This window comes from Suncus etruscus, chromosome 1, assembly GCF_024139225.1.
Source record: "Suncus etruscus isolate mSunEtr1 chromosome 1, mSunEtr1.pri.cur, whole genome shotgun sequence".
Classification (NCBI taxonomy): Eukaryota; Metazoa; Chordata; class Mammalia; order Eulipotyphla; family Soricidae; genus Suncus; species Suncus etruscus.
The window spans coordinates 137,422,863-137,436,269 of NC_064848.1; positions in this window are offsets into that span (position 1 = coordinate 137,422,863).

Here is a 13,407-nt window from a genome sequence, read left to right on the forward strand (position 1 = left end):
CATACCTGGAGTCAGAGACCTGTCACTGGTGCCTTTACTCAGCAATTTCCAACTCCAGGGAGCTGAGGACCTGCAAGGGATAAGGTCTATAGTCAAAGATCATGAGTCATAGCATGGTGGAGGTCAGGAAATTAGGATGATTTCCCAGAATTCTCAGTCAGGTCTGGAGGCTGGCAAGATGAGGATGAATTGGTGATATTGGGGCTGGGTTATGGGTTGTGCCCATGGGATGTGAAGCATTGAGAACAAAGCCTGGACAGAGATGGGTCAAAAATTTGTGTGATAGTATCTTATTTTTTTAACTTTATTTATTTATTAGTTTTTGGGCCACACCCAGCAGTGCTCAGGGTGACCCTGGCTCTGCACTCAGAAATTGCTCCTGACAGGTTGGGGGACCATATAAGATTCCGAGAATTGAACCGGGTCCCTCCTAGGTTGGCCACATGCAAGGCAAATGCCCTATCGCTGTGCTATCTCTCCAGCCCGATAATAGTGTCTTAAAGAAAAGAGAAGGAAGAGAGGGTGTGAGAGAGGGAAGAAAAATGTCTGTCACAGAGGCTAGTAGAGGAAAAGGTGGGAAGGAGACTGGGGACATGGGTGGCAAGAAATATGCACTGGTGAAGGGTGCTGTATACAGTCTGAGTGAAACTCAATCTGAACTACTTTGAAAAGAGTTTTGGTGGTAAGGGAAGAGTTTGAGCAAAAGGAACGGGACCAAGTAGGGTTGTTGGATTACTGATAAGCCAATATATATTCCCCATGTTACTGAGAAAGATGTAGGGGCTATGGGAAGTTGGACATGAAGAATAGCAGCTTAGCCCCAATGCAGGAAACAAGCCTGATGCTGAGGGTCCTAGTCTCAGATCAGCCCAATAGCTCCCACAGACAAAACCTTCCCTCAGATCAGAGCTGGCCAACTTTAGAGAGATAGTATAGTGGATAGAGTGCTTGTTCTATACATGGCTAACCCAGGTTTGATCCCGGGCATCCCATGAGTTCACCAGGAATAATTACTGAGTGCAGAGCCAGAAGTAACCCCTAAGCACCTCTGGGTGTGGTTACCAAACAAGACAAAAATAAAAAATCAAAGCTGGCCAATTTTACAACTCTGCAGAGGGGAGTCATATCTGTGATATGACTAGGACAAGGCTACTCTCTTGCCCCTAACAAAGGCTCCCACTCCAGTTAGCTGATTGACTCAGAGGGGGTGACCCCAAGAATATCCAGAGTTCTGTCACTTCCTTGAGCCAGTCAGCTAGCTGGAGTAGAAAGGAGCTTTTGCTGGTTCAGCAGCAACTTGGTCTCACCTGCATCATTCTCACTTGGATTCTCCCACTTTGAGGTGATTTACCCACAGCCGGAAGGAATTAGGGGCTATGAATGGGAGAACAGCCAGAGCTAGCTTTGCACTTGCCTGTCCTACCTACAGTTAGGCCACCTGAACTCTTCCGGTCCCTAGGCAGTTGCATTTCCAGGCCTGGCTGTAGCAAGTGCTTCAACTTCTTTCCTCTCTCCAGCTCCCAGAGCACCTTCCTGGCTGTGAGTGTCCAGGTCATTGGGCTCAGCCGAGCATAAATAAATGCTTCTGTGGCCCAGATGAGCCCCAGGCTAACTGGAGACCCTGCCAGTCCCCTCTAGGTCCTGCTAGATTTCTTCATCTCCTCAAAACTCTTTATCCTCTTAAAGCCTGGACTCTGAGCTTTCCCCCAGGCTAGAAGAGAAGTTCTCCCTTCTCTGGCCTCTCTTTTGGACAGGGGAGGGAGGCATCTCCAGAAAGTAGCAGTGAGCTCAGATCAGGCAAGATCTCAGGTTCTGTTCTCTGCTTAAGAGCACTGGTATGAAGCTTGCTGGCAAAGGGATCCACAGAGATGAGAAAGACTCAGTTTCAGTTCTGAGCAGGGAGAAGTCCACAGAAAACAGTGATTTCAGCAAAGATGACCTGCAACACATGACTCAAGAGTAAAGATATGTATTCACAACCATGGAGAGGAGGCCTGGGATGAGTATTTCAGCTAATGGGGGTAATCATATGACCTGGAGAGACTGGTGGGATAGTAGGACTGCAGCAGATAAGCCTTAAAGAGACTGTCCATCTTTGGTCTACCAACAGGCAGGCCAGCTACTGTAAGAGAAGTGCTTTATGTAGCTGAGAGGTGTTGAGTAGAGGGTTCCCGCAGAGTTCCACACAGACAGCTGACATATGCAGCTCAGTGGCACAGGAATCATGGGAAAGAGAAGGCAGGAGTGAGATCTAGGCCAGAGTCCTGGTCTTTGATCTGCTATGAGGAGAGACAAAGTGGACATCACCCACATATGCTCCCAACCTGATTGACCTCGAACCTGAAGGCAGGGCTAGAGACTGATAATGAGGGGGGAGGGGTGGAATGAGGACGTGCACATCCTTTGGAGACTCAAGGACTGACATCACTGTTCCATCCAAGTTGCTTGACTGGCTGCCTCTAAAGAGGCTGCCTCTAAAGAGGATACCATGAGGCTGGTGTACAGATAGTACAGGGAGTCGGGCACTTGCCTTGCAAGCGACCAACCTTGCAACTTTGATCCCCAGAGTACCATGAGGAGTGTGATTCCTGAGCTCAGAGCCAGGAGTTAAACCCTGAGCGCCGCCTAGAATGGCTCCCAAACAAAACACCAAATTCCTGAGTAGTGCAAAACCAGAAGTAACCCCTGAGCATCATCGGGTGTGCCCCCCCCCAGGTATAGCCCCAAAACAAACAAACAAAAACAAAATAAAAATCAAGATGTCATCAGAATGTGTGTGTGCGCGTGTGTGCGTGTGTGTGCGTGTGTGTGTGTGTGTGTGTGTGTGTGTGTGTGTGTGTGTGTGTTGGGAAGAACCTCTGCAGAAAGGAAGGACAAGGAGGACAAGGCACAAATGCATTTCCCCAGCTTGGTTCTGTGGGTTTCTGGTCCCTGTTTGGGGGAGGAGGATCCTGCCACTCAGGCAAGAAAGGGAACAAGGTTTTGGGGAACTGGTAGAGCCATTCCTACCAGTTGGGGACAACTGGGTGCACCCAAGGTGGTCAGTGCTTAGTGGACTTTTTGAAGACACTGCTGGAAAGAGGAGGGACGCTGGTCAGGGAGCTGGAGTGGGAGGCGGACTTCTAGGGGAACAAGATACCCTGGGGAACGCAGTCAGTGCTATGGGCAGCGCAGACAAGCATCAAGAGACAAAGGTGCCTCCCCCAAACCTCAGGCACAGGCTACTGAAACCAGATAAAGGCGAGATGAACACAGAATGGAAAGCGCTTCCCGAAAGAGGGGAGCGGTCCCGGCCCCGGCCCGGTGGCCCCTGCGGGGAAGGCGCGGGGTGAACTCTCCCAGCCCTGCGCCCTGCGCTCAGCTGCTAGAGGGCCTGGCTTCCGTGCTCTGGCTACCTCGCTGGGAAAACGACTCTCGCCTCCGCCGCCGCCCAAGGCACAGTCGCACAAGGGCTATAGCTATCCCGACGCCCGAGTCAAGTGCAGGTCGGTCTCCAGGCCAGTGTCCTTGTGGCTGTGCAGTCCCGTTCTTGCCGCGTGCTGCGCCCTGGCAATTTGACACCCGGAAAAGTCGAGCGCTCCAGAGGACAAATAATTACCGAGCAAGCCTCGCTCCCAGACTTTGCACCCCATCCCTCACACAGAATGCAAACGACAGGCTGGAGGGATCCCTGGGTCACTGCAGCGTTTCCACCCACCCTCCAACCCCAGCCAGGTGGCGGGTCCCGGCGCTGCGGGAAGAGAGAGTGCCTGCATCAGGAGAGGAGCCAATAGGCTGCGGGGCAAAAGACGGAGGGGTGTGTGTGTGTGTGTGTGTGTGTGTGTGTGTGTGTGTGTGCGCCAGGATAAAGGCAATCGTTCAAACCTTGAGGGGGTGAGCTTGGAAGGAGGGAGTTCATCCTTATAACCCAACAGGACAGGAGGCCATGGTGTGTGTGTGTGTGTGTGTGTGTGTGTGTGTGTGTGTTCCTTATAACCCAACAAGTCAGGAGGCCCTGGCTTGCATCTGTCCTTGAGGCCCCAGGATGTGGGCGTACCCTGTCTGTCCCACCCACCCCACCCCACACCCGCCTCCAGCCTCAGCGCCAACCTCAGCCTGATTCTCAGTTCCACTATCAGCCCTAGATTAGGTGCCAACTTCAGCCCCATCCTCAAGCCCATTCTTGGGCACCAGCCCCAGCCCCAGCCAAAGCCCCAATTTGGTGCCAGCCTCAGCTTCAGCGCCAACCCCAGCCCCATTCTCAGTCCCACGAGGTTAGGTGCCAACCTCAGCCCCATTGGCAGCCCTAGCCCTGTCCCCAGCCCCTACTTGGGTGCCAGCCTCAGCCCCATCCTCACGGTCCCACTCTCAGCCCTGGGTAAGGTGCCAGCCTCTGCCCCATCCTCAGCCCCATCCTCGGCCCCAGCCCCAGAGTTTCCAGCCCCGAGCAGAGCGAACCCAGCCAGCGCCTGTCCAAGGACAGACAGCCCTATCCGGGCATGTAACTGTGCAGGGGGTGGGCGGGGGCAGGAGGGGAGGGACGGTGCGCGCACGCTGGGCGCTGGGGTCTCGGCGCCCCCGCACCCTCTCCCGGGGCTCCTCTCTCTCTCTCTTTCTCTTCTCCTGCCTTTGTTCTCAAAATAGCCGGCGAGCTGGGTCGGCGCTGCCCGCCGAAGGGGCGGGGGCCGCGCAGCGCCGCTCGAGCGCCGAGCGAGCCGCGGGGTTACAAACAGTCTCTCCCGCTCCCCCGGCCTGAATTAATGCGTTACTATTTTGGGCGCGCCAGTGTTTCCAGGGGAAACCTAATGACGCAATGACGTCAATGCAGGTCAGCGGCACACTCTCCCGCAGGGCGGCGGGCTCTGGGCTCCCGGCTCCCGGCTCCGCTCAGTCTGCTGGCGGGAGGGCGCCGGCGGGGCGCAGGGCGCGGGCCGATGGGGTCCCCTCCCAGCGCCCGGACCCGGACAACTTCTCCCGGGGTCCGGGACGGAGTTTGTCCGGTCTTGCCACTGGCAGGAGGCGGCACGGAGGGCCAGCCGGGGAAGCCCCCCGCTCGCACCCCCACCTGGATCCAGGGGTGGATCCTTTTGAGCCAAAAGCAGCCAGCAGGTCCGGGTTCACAGAGGGGGGCTCCGCGCGGGGTCGCCCAGGCACAGGTAGGTCTTTGGGGGTGTCCCAAGTATGGGGGAGGGACTCCAGTGGCAGTCCTTGTGCTCTGGCGCCAAGCGCTGGGACTTGGGGGGTGGTGGGAGAGGGGAAGTCATGCCGGAGTCCTACCCTTCCTTCCTGGGAGAGTCCTACCCGTCTTCTTTCTGGGCTCAAGGTCCGCCTGCCTGCCTGCCTGCCTGCCTGCGCCCGGCCGGGGACCAGACTACAAATGCATAGCCCACGGGGTCTCAGAGGAGCCCTCTGAGGCCGGGAAGCCAAGTGGAAGAGAGAGGTCCAGGCCAGGCCAGCTGCAAAAGGGAGGCGAGGTTGCAGCGGGAGCTTGGGTTAACTGGGGATGGGGTTGGGGTGGGGGAGAGGAGCCAGTGCTCGCGTTGGATCCATGCAACGGGGCGCTGGCGTGTGCCATGTGCGTGTTCTGGGAGCGCACGTCACGTGTACGCGGGGTGTGTGCGTGTGCGCTCGTGTGCATCCGTGTCAATGCCATCCATGTGATGCCCTTTCACGAACCCCGCTCCTCGACTGGGGTATCCAGTCTTGTACCTGACCAGAGCAGGACAGTGGGAGGAATACCCTCAGGTTCAGGGTCTCTTCCAGGGCTCTCCTCCCGCGGCTGTCCCAGTTTGTCCCCTGCCCCCAGCCAGGCGGTGGCCTGCTTTCTCCTTACGCTGACCACAGCCTCTGGTGGCAGGGACACGCTTCTACACAGCCCAGCCTGCTGCTTGCCTCACCTTGTGCCCTTCCTTAGCTCCATTGGGAGCTAATAGGAAATGGGGTTGCATTGGGTGGAGGGGACGAAGGGAGACAGGGAATCTCCAGCTTCGGCTTCTCTTTCTGGCTTAGGTTTGGGTTCCTTGGTGACTTCCCATTTCAGCACCTAAAGCCGGACAGCTCCATGCTCCAGGCCGCACCTTCGCCAGCCACCTCAAGTCCAGAGCTGAGCCTGGACTGACCATGAAAGCTGACCCTTGGTCATCACCCCTGTACACACACACACACACACACACACACACACACACACACACACACACACACACACACTGAATTCCTGGCCAGAGCTTGAAGGAGCACAAGGAATATGGATGACTGTCCTGGTAGTTATGGCTTGGCTTCTCGCAGGGGCAGACAGTGGAAGGTCTTACTGCCAGCTCTCCCTTCCCCACCTTGGTTTACTAAAGCAAGTGAAGTCAGCGTCTATCCTTTAGGTGTGTGTGGGTTTCCAGGATCTTCTGGATCTAGAAATGCACCTAGTGGCCCCCAATACCCTCTTACAGATATCCCTATGACCCTTCCCTCCCTCTCTTCCTCCTAAAGCTCACCTGGTTGAAGCCAATGAAGAAGAATACTGAGTGGTGTCACCTCCCTACCTCTCCAGCAGACAGAAATGGTTTAGCTATGCCCTGATTTTAGAGGTGTGTGTGTGTGGGGTGATATCAGAGGATGTCTTCACCAGGGCTGTGCTGTGGGCTGCCAAAAAGGCCCTCAGATATGCTTTTGGTAATGACACAACTTTGTGCAGTCCACACTCGCTGGACTGCAGTGGCACAGAGATCTCTGTCTGAGACAGCTCACTTGAATACAGGTGACACTATATTCTTGTGGCTCTCTCATTCTTGGGCTCCTTGGACAGTACTAGAATAAAGTCTCAGGTTCTCTCCTTACTGCCACCTCTTCCACCCCAGCAAGAGAAGAGGGAGGGACTTTGATGAGCAAAGGGCGAGAGGGGCCAGGAAAGAGAGCCCCTTGTACCACCTGACTCCACCCTGCCTCAGAACACTGGTACACCAGATCCCCTTTGCTGGCAATGTAGCATTCCCCCTTCCCCAAGTAGCCTCTCAGTGCAGGCACAGAGAGGAGAGCAGTGGTGTCCTCGCTGACGCAGCTGCAGAAACAGGCCTGTGCTTGTCCTACTGAGCTCAGTTGCTAGAGGTGGTCTGGGCTTGGGGAGGAGGAGCCATGGGACCGAGGGAAGCAGAGATGCTGGAAGCAGAAAAGGGCCATTGTTCTTCTTGTTGCTGAGCTATGTGAGAGATATAGAGACACCCCCCCCACACACACATACACACATAGGCAGGGGTCAGAAGAAGCAGGGATTCCCTGCCTGGCTATAGGCACTTTCTTCTCAAGAAGTAAAATCCTAATTCCAGATCCTCCTTCCTCTTCGCTTCCTCTCAAGAAAAACAGAAACTGAAAAAAAAAAAAAAAAAAAGAAAAACAGAAACTGGACTGTTGGTCTCTCTTCCACTAAAGGATAGTGCCCCCGCCTCACCCCAGGTATGGAAGATAGAATGTGGCAGAACTATTGTCATCTGCCCAGCCCTACTCCTGGCAACTGTCCACGCTGCCCCCACTCTCTGGCCTCATTTTGTGCTCAGCTGGAGAACATCTGGCTGTGGCCTCAGGGGAGGGCTGGCCAAGGTCAGACTGAAAGGATGTTTGCCTGTGGCTCTCCTGTGCTTGTGCTATGCACTTCAAGGACCAGGCGGAGAGGCAGGGAAAGTGCTGGAGAACCGTGTGCAGCAATGCACTGAATGGGGAGCATTGCCTGAGCCTCTGAGGCTAATCAGGGACCAGAGAGCCTCCTTCCTAGTTCTCACCTGCAGATGCTCAACATAGTTCTGGACTAACTAAGCCCCATTCTCAGCCTTGTTGTCACATCTGGATAATGGAAACCAGTGGGAGCAGGGATGTTTCCCAGAGCTTGAGCACTTGCTGGCTTGTTTTGAGGATGTCTGAATCTCACTTAACTCTCTGAAGTCAGAGAAGCCATCTCACTCAAAGATCTGAGCTCCAAAGAGTTTCAGGGTGTTGGTACATGGAGAAGTTGGACACCAGGGCCAGTAGCAGCATAACTGCTTTCTGGTCAGGGTCTCGGTCTCTCACCACATGTGAGTCCTTTGAAGGGTTCCTGCGGGAATCTGGGGGAAAAACAGCTCTGCATTGGCCCACAGCCATGGTTCTGACCTGCAGCTGCGGTTCTGACTCCAGCTCCCAGTTCCCTGCACCACCACCCCCCAGCAAAATATAGGACCAATAGAAGAATCTTAAAGCATACTCTTACAGCCAGAAATGCTAGGTACTTGCATCTACAAGAATCATGCAGAGAACTCTAAACGGCCCCTTTGTTGTTCCATAGGACCCTGGGTCCTAGAAAATGGTGTTGTCTGGGGGAGTGGGTCAAGGTCACAGGATTCCCTTTCTGTAGAGGCTAACTAGAATGCTCTTCTGTTCAGAAGTAGCCTTTGGAACTGAGCTAAGAATATGTCAGAGAAACCTAGAGGAGTAACCTGAGGGCTTCTCCTCTGGTTTCTTAGAGGATGGGATTGCATTGGAGGCCTGGACCCTGACTTATCTCTGTGGTCTGTGGGACCTTTGAATTATTTCTCTGCACAGAGTGAACAGAACATCTGCCAGGTCCTTCCAAGATAGCAGCTAGATTGCTAAGGTGGAATAGAGTTTGCTAAGGTGGGGAGAGCATGGTGGGGTGCAGGCTGCTGGCTCTGAGAGGTCCCAGATGCTGTCTAGCAATCCTGTTCTCAAGGTCCCAGCCAGCCCCTCTAGGACTGGGAGGGCCCAAAACCCCCTTCAGGGGTTTAGTAAAGATTCAGAATGTGCACCGAGGAATCAGAGTAATAGTACAGGGGGTAGAGAGTTTGCCCTACATGAGGCCAAACTGGGTTCAATCCCCGGTATCCCATATGGTTTCCTAAACACCACCAGATGTGATCACTGAGTGCAGAGTCAGGAGTAACCTCTGAGCACCACTGGGCATGTCCTCAAAAAGCAAAACAGACAAACAAAACCAGAGTATGTACTGAGCATCAGAGCTCCTATCTCATGAAACCCCAATACTGGTCCCACTAAGCCTGCAAGAGAGCATGATGGGCAGGTGAGTCACCTCTACTTAAAATGAGAACTTGCTAGGTCAAGCAAGGCCACAGGAAGCTGGCACTTAGGGGAAGGGTGAGCCCCCAAGGGCTGCAGGAGGCCATAGTTAGCTCATGTCAGTACTGTTCTGGAAGGGCAGGGAATTGGAACCTTTTAGCTGGCAGGCCAGGTGGGCACAGAGAGAGCAAGTAGCTGGATGGTGAGCTAATCCCACTAAGGTAGGAAGGAGCATGTCTACAGAGAACAGGGCAGCCTAAGATCAGTTCTTTGGAATTTAAAGATGTTGAAGAAGCCCTGGGTATTTTTAAAGGTATTTTAAGGACTGGGAATCAAACGAAGGCTTCCCACATGCCAGAGATGTACTTTGTCACAAAACTGCCTCCATAGCCTTAAAAATGCAGTCAGGGGCCTGAGGGATAGGAAAGCAGGTAGGGCATGTGGCCAACCCAGGTTTGATCCCCAGCATCACATATGGTTCCCCGAACCTACCTGAAATGATTTCTGAACTCAGAGCCAGGAGAAATCACACCACTGAGTGTGGCCCCCAAACACAAACAGACAAACAAAATACAATGTCAGGGTCAGAGAGAAATAATATAGTGAGTGGGTAGGGTACTTTCCTTGCCTATACTCAGTCAGATTTAAGACCCATCTCCAAATATGGTAGCTCACCAGGAATGAACCCTGAATGCAGAGCCAGGAGTAAACCCTGAACACCACTAGGTGTGGTCCCAGAACAAAACAAACAAAACATGCAATGTCTCAGATGCTGTGTTGATTCAGAGTTACCTTTGGGATATCCGGTGAGGTGCCTTTCACGAAAGCTGAATAATTTAGCACAGGCAGAGATGTTGGCCCTCAAGCAGCCCTGTGGTCCCAGGTACTCCTAGACATCCCTTTCTCTTGGCATGGCTGAGTGTTCAGCAGCCATGCTCATTATAACTCCTCTTCTCTCCTTTGAAATCTTGACTGAGGCCCTGGTGAAAGAATTCACTTCTAAAGTCAATGGTGTTTTCACTCTGGGTTTTTGTTTATAACTGGGTCCTCATGTGATACTGCTATGGAACCCTCATGTGCCATGTTTGGAGCTCAGATCCTTCTACTAGCATATCTGCATTGGAGCCATTTCCCTGACTCCTCACACTTTATCCTGCAGGTCAGGCTGGGGACAGAACATGAGGTCCAGTGCTCTAGTGTCAGTTTACTGGTCCTATTCTAATTAATATTTGTACTCCACCACAGGGTGTGATCTGGTGATGGGATATTAGATTATTCCCTACTTGGTATTCCTCTCCCACCCTAGGGTATGGCCTGACTCTTGTCAATAAAAGCAGGGGTCTGAGGAAGGCAGAGGATCATTCTTCGGTCTTTTTCCACTAAACTACATTCCTTGTTAGGAGCAGAAAGCTTGGATGGTTGAATTCCTTGCTCGAGTGCTGAATTTCCTGAACCTGTTCCTGGACTTCTTCACTGTGTGAATGATTTCCTGCATCAACATTTGCTTCTAGGCCTGCATCTTACCAGATCCTCATTTTGGAGCCCTAGGCTCCACTAACACTCTAGGAAGGTCCTTATTATGTAGTCTGAGTCCTTTATTGGGGTTCAACTCTTGAGAGTAACCAGCTCAGCTTTGCTGTGCAGTGAATCTCCAGGACCCTAGCAAAGGTATCAGGCAGGCTCTATTATGCAGGGGGAGGCACTGGGAGGCTTTTGTCTTGGAGAACTGGAGAGAGTTATAGTGATAGGCCCTTGGATGAATGGAAGGTGGGACCCTGGAAGTGTGAGCCAAGTCTGGCCCCAGCTCTGGAAGTAATTGTCTTAAGGATTTGCTACCTTTTGCCAGCAGAGACTCATTCCCAGAATGTTTTCTGGTGACAGAAAAGTTAACATAATTTGGTCACTGGTTTCCAGATCCAGTCCAGACAAGAAGGCCCTTGCCTGCCAGGTGGAAGATTTTCTCTTCCTTTCAGCTCCTTACTACCCCCTTTGGATAGCTAATTGAATTTATAAATGAACTTATAATTTATAAATTCAATTAATTTAATTTATAAATTTATAATATAATTTATAAATTATAATTTATAATATAAATACAGGCTGTACAGTTCAAAGTTAACTTCAGATAAATCTTGAACAATGATTTGATGAATTTATCTCTAACATATTGTTGGCACTGAAGAACCAGAATCTGATTCCCTCGCTCTTCACAATTGGCCCTTTGTTGCCTCATGTATTAGCCAGGGCAGAGTCTTTGTATATGAACTCTGCAAATATGTGTGATGCCAGGGATCCAACCCATGGCCTCATGCATGGAAAGCATGTACTCTACCATTATACAAATCCCCTGCCCCTTCTACAGCTCTTGATGCTGATAATGTTAAAAAACAATAATAGGAGTCAAATAGATAGTATAATAGGGGAGGCTCTTGCCTTGCATGAAGCTGACCTGGGCTTGATCCATGGTACCTCATATGCCCCCCCCCAAACTCCTGCAGGAGAGATCCCTGAGCACAGGCCAGAATTGTGTGCTCTGAGAACCACTGGGTGTGGTCCAAACCACTCTCCTCCCTGCCAAAAAATAAATAAATAAATAATAAAGAAAAAGAGAAAAAAAGGACAATATCAACTGCTGAGAAAGCAGAATCTCAGCTCATGTGCAGAGCCCCACTCCCAAACTGGCTCTGAACCTGCATTTTGTGGGTTCATTTTGTGCCTTCCCACAGAACAGCAGAGATGTGCAGTGGAAGCTCAGATGCAAGAAATTGGTGGCAGGGCTGAATTCAGCATGTGCTGAGAACAGCAGGTGCCCTCGCCCTGCCCAGGACCCAGCAGACAGCAGGATGAAGGCCAGCTCACTCAGCTGGGATTGGGTTTGATTCCTCTTCTCAGGCTGTAGGTGAGTGCATATCCTCGTGACTTGTCCTCTGGGGGCCTGGGCAGCACCTGAGCCCTCTGCTTCCTGCAGCTGAGAGCTCAGGCATGACAGAGACATCTCCTGGGCTTGGGCTTTTACAGCTATGCTTCTGGGTGGGCAAAGAAGCCATGACAGCCTGTTGGAAAGGTAAAGACAGGTGCTGTGTGGTGCTTTGTCTGATTTCATCTCATGTTTCATTTCAGGAGGCACCACTAAAATTGAAGGAGGGAGGGCATATAAATAGCAGTGCTGGGGCTTGGTCTAATAAAACAGCAAGTAAGGTGCTTGCCTTGTACATAGCCAACCTTGGTTTAATTCCTGGCATCCCTGGTAATTCCTGAATGCAGAGCCAGAAGTGACTCCTGAGCACCTCCAGGTTTGACTACAAAAGCAGAATAACTAGCAGTGCTTGGGTGGTGGCTGGTGGGGGGGGCACATGGTGAAGGGGACTCAAACTCAGGACCTCACACATGCTAGTTATGTGCTCTATCATCTGAGCTATCTCTCAGGGCAAGTAGCTTTTGTTTTCTTTTGTTTTGGGGCCATAACCAGTGTTGCTCAGGGTTTACTCCTGGCTCTGCACTTCCTGGCAGGCTCTGCAGACCATAGGAGGTGCTAGAATTAAACCAGGACAGTTAAAGGCAAGTGACTTTCTCATCACACCAGACCCCAGTTGTGATTTAAGATTTAAACAATCTTATTTTTGAGGGGAAGGAACTTCCTAAGCAAGAAGTTCAGGGGGTCTAGGGACCACACTGATGATTTTTGGCTGCGAAATCACTTCAAGCACCATATTTTCCCCATGGGGTGTACCGCTTTGAAGTAGGGTAGCTGCAAAGAAAGCCAGTCAGGAGAGAATCATGAAGTTGGGTTGGCTTCTTGCCTTGTGGTCTCTCTCCGTGCTGCCAAACCAAACCCCAAACCTCTCTTTATTAACCAACCAGTACAAATCCAAGTGGGAGGAGGAAGGTTGAGTGACAGACAGAAATACCTATCTAGGTGGACAAGTCAAAGGGCTTGGTGAAAAGAAAGAGCAAGTTGGGGGAACACTTTTATATTGGGTAAAATCAGGTGTAGGCTAATAACACTAGGCCAATTTATGCTGGTTGGTATACTTATGCTGGCCCACCCCAGCACTGCTGCAGGCTCCAGGGTTGCACCTAATAATGCTCAAGGGCCCATATAGGACCAGGAATCAAACCTAGGTGAAGCATAGGCACCCTAACTGCTATTCTAGCTCCCATCTCACCTTCACCTTGCTTTAGAGAAGAGGCCAATTTCTTTAAGATTAGACCAGGAATAACCAGAAAGCCAGATGAGCTCTCCCTTCCCACTGTCTGTGCTGGTCTCACTCTACCTCTAATCCAGGGCTCCTCAAACTTTTTAAACAGGGCACCAGTTCACAGTTCTTCAGACCACTGGAGGACTGGACCATAGTTTAAAAAATTAAAAAATTCCTA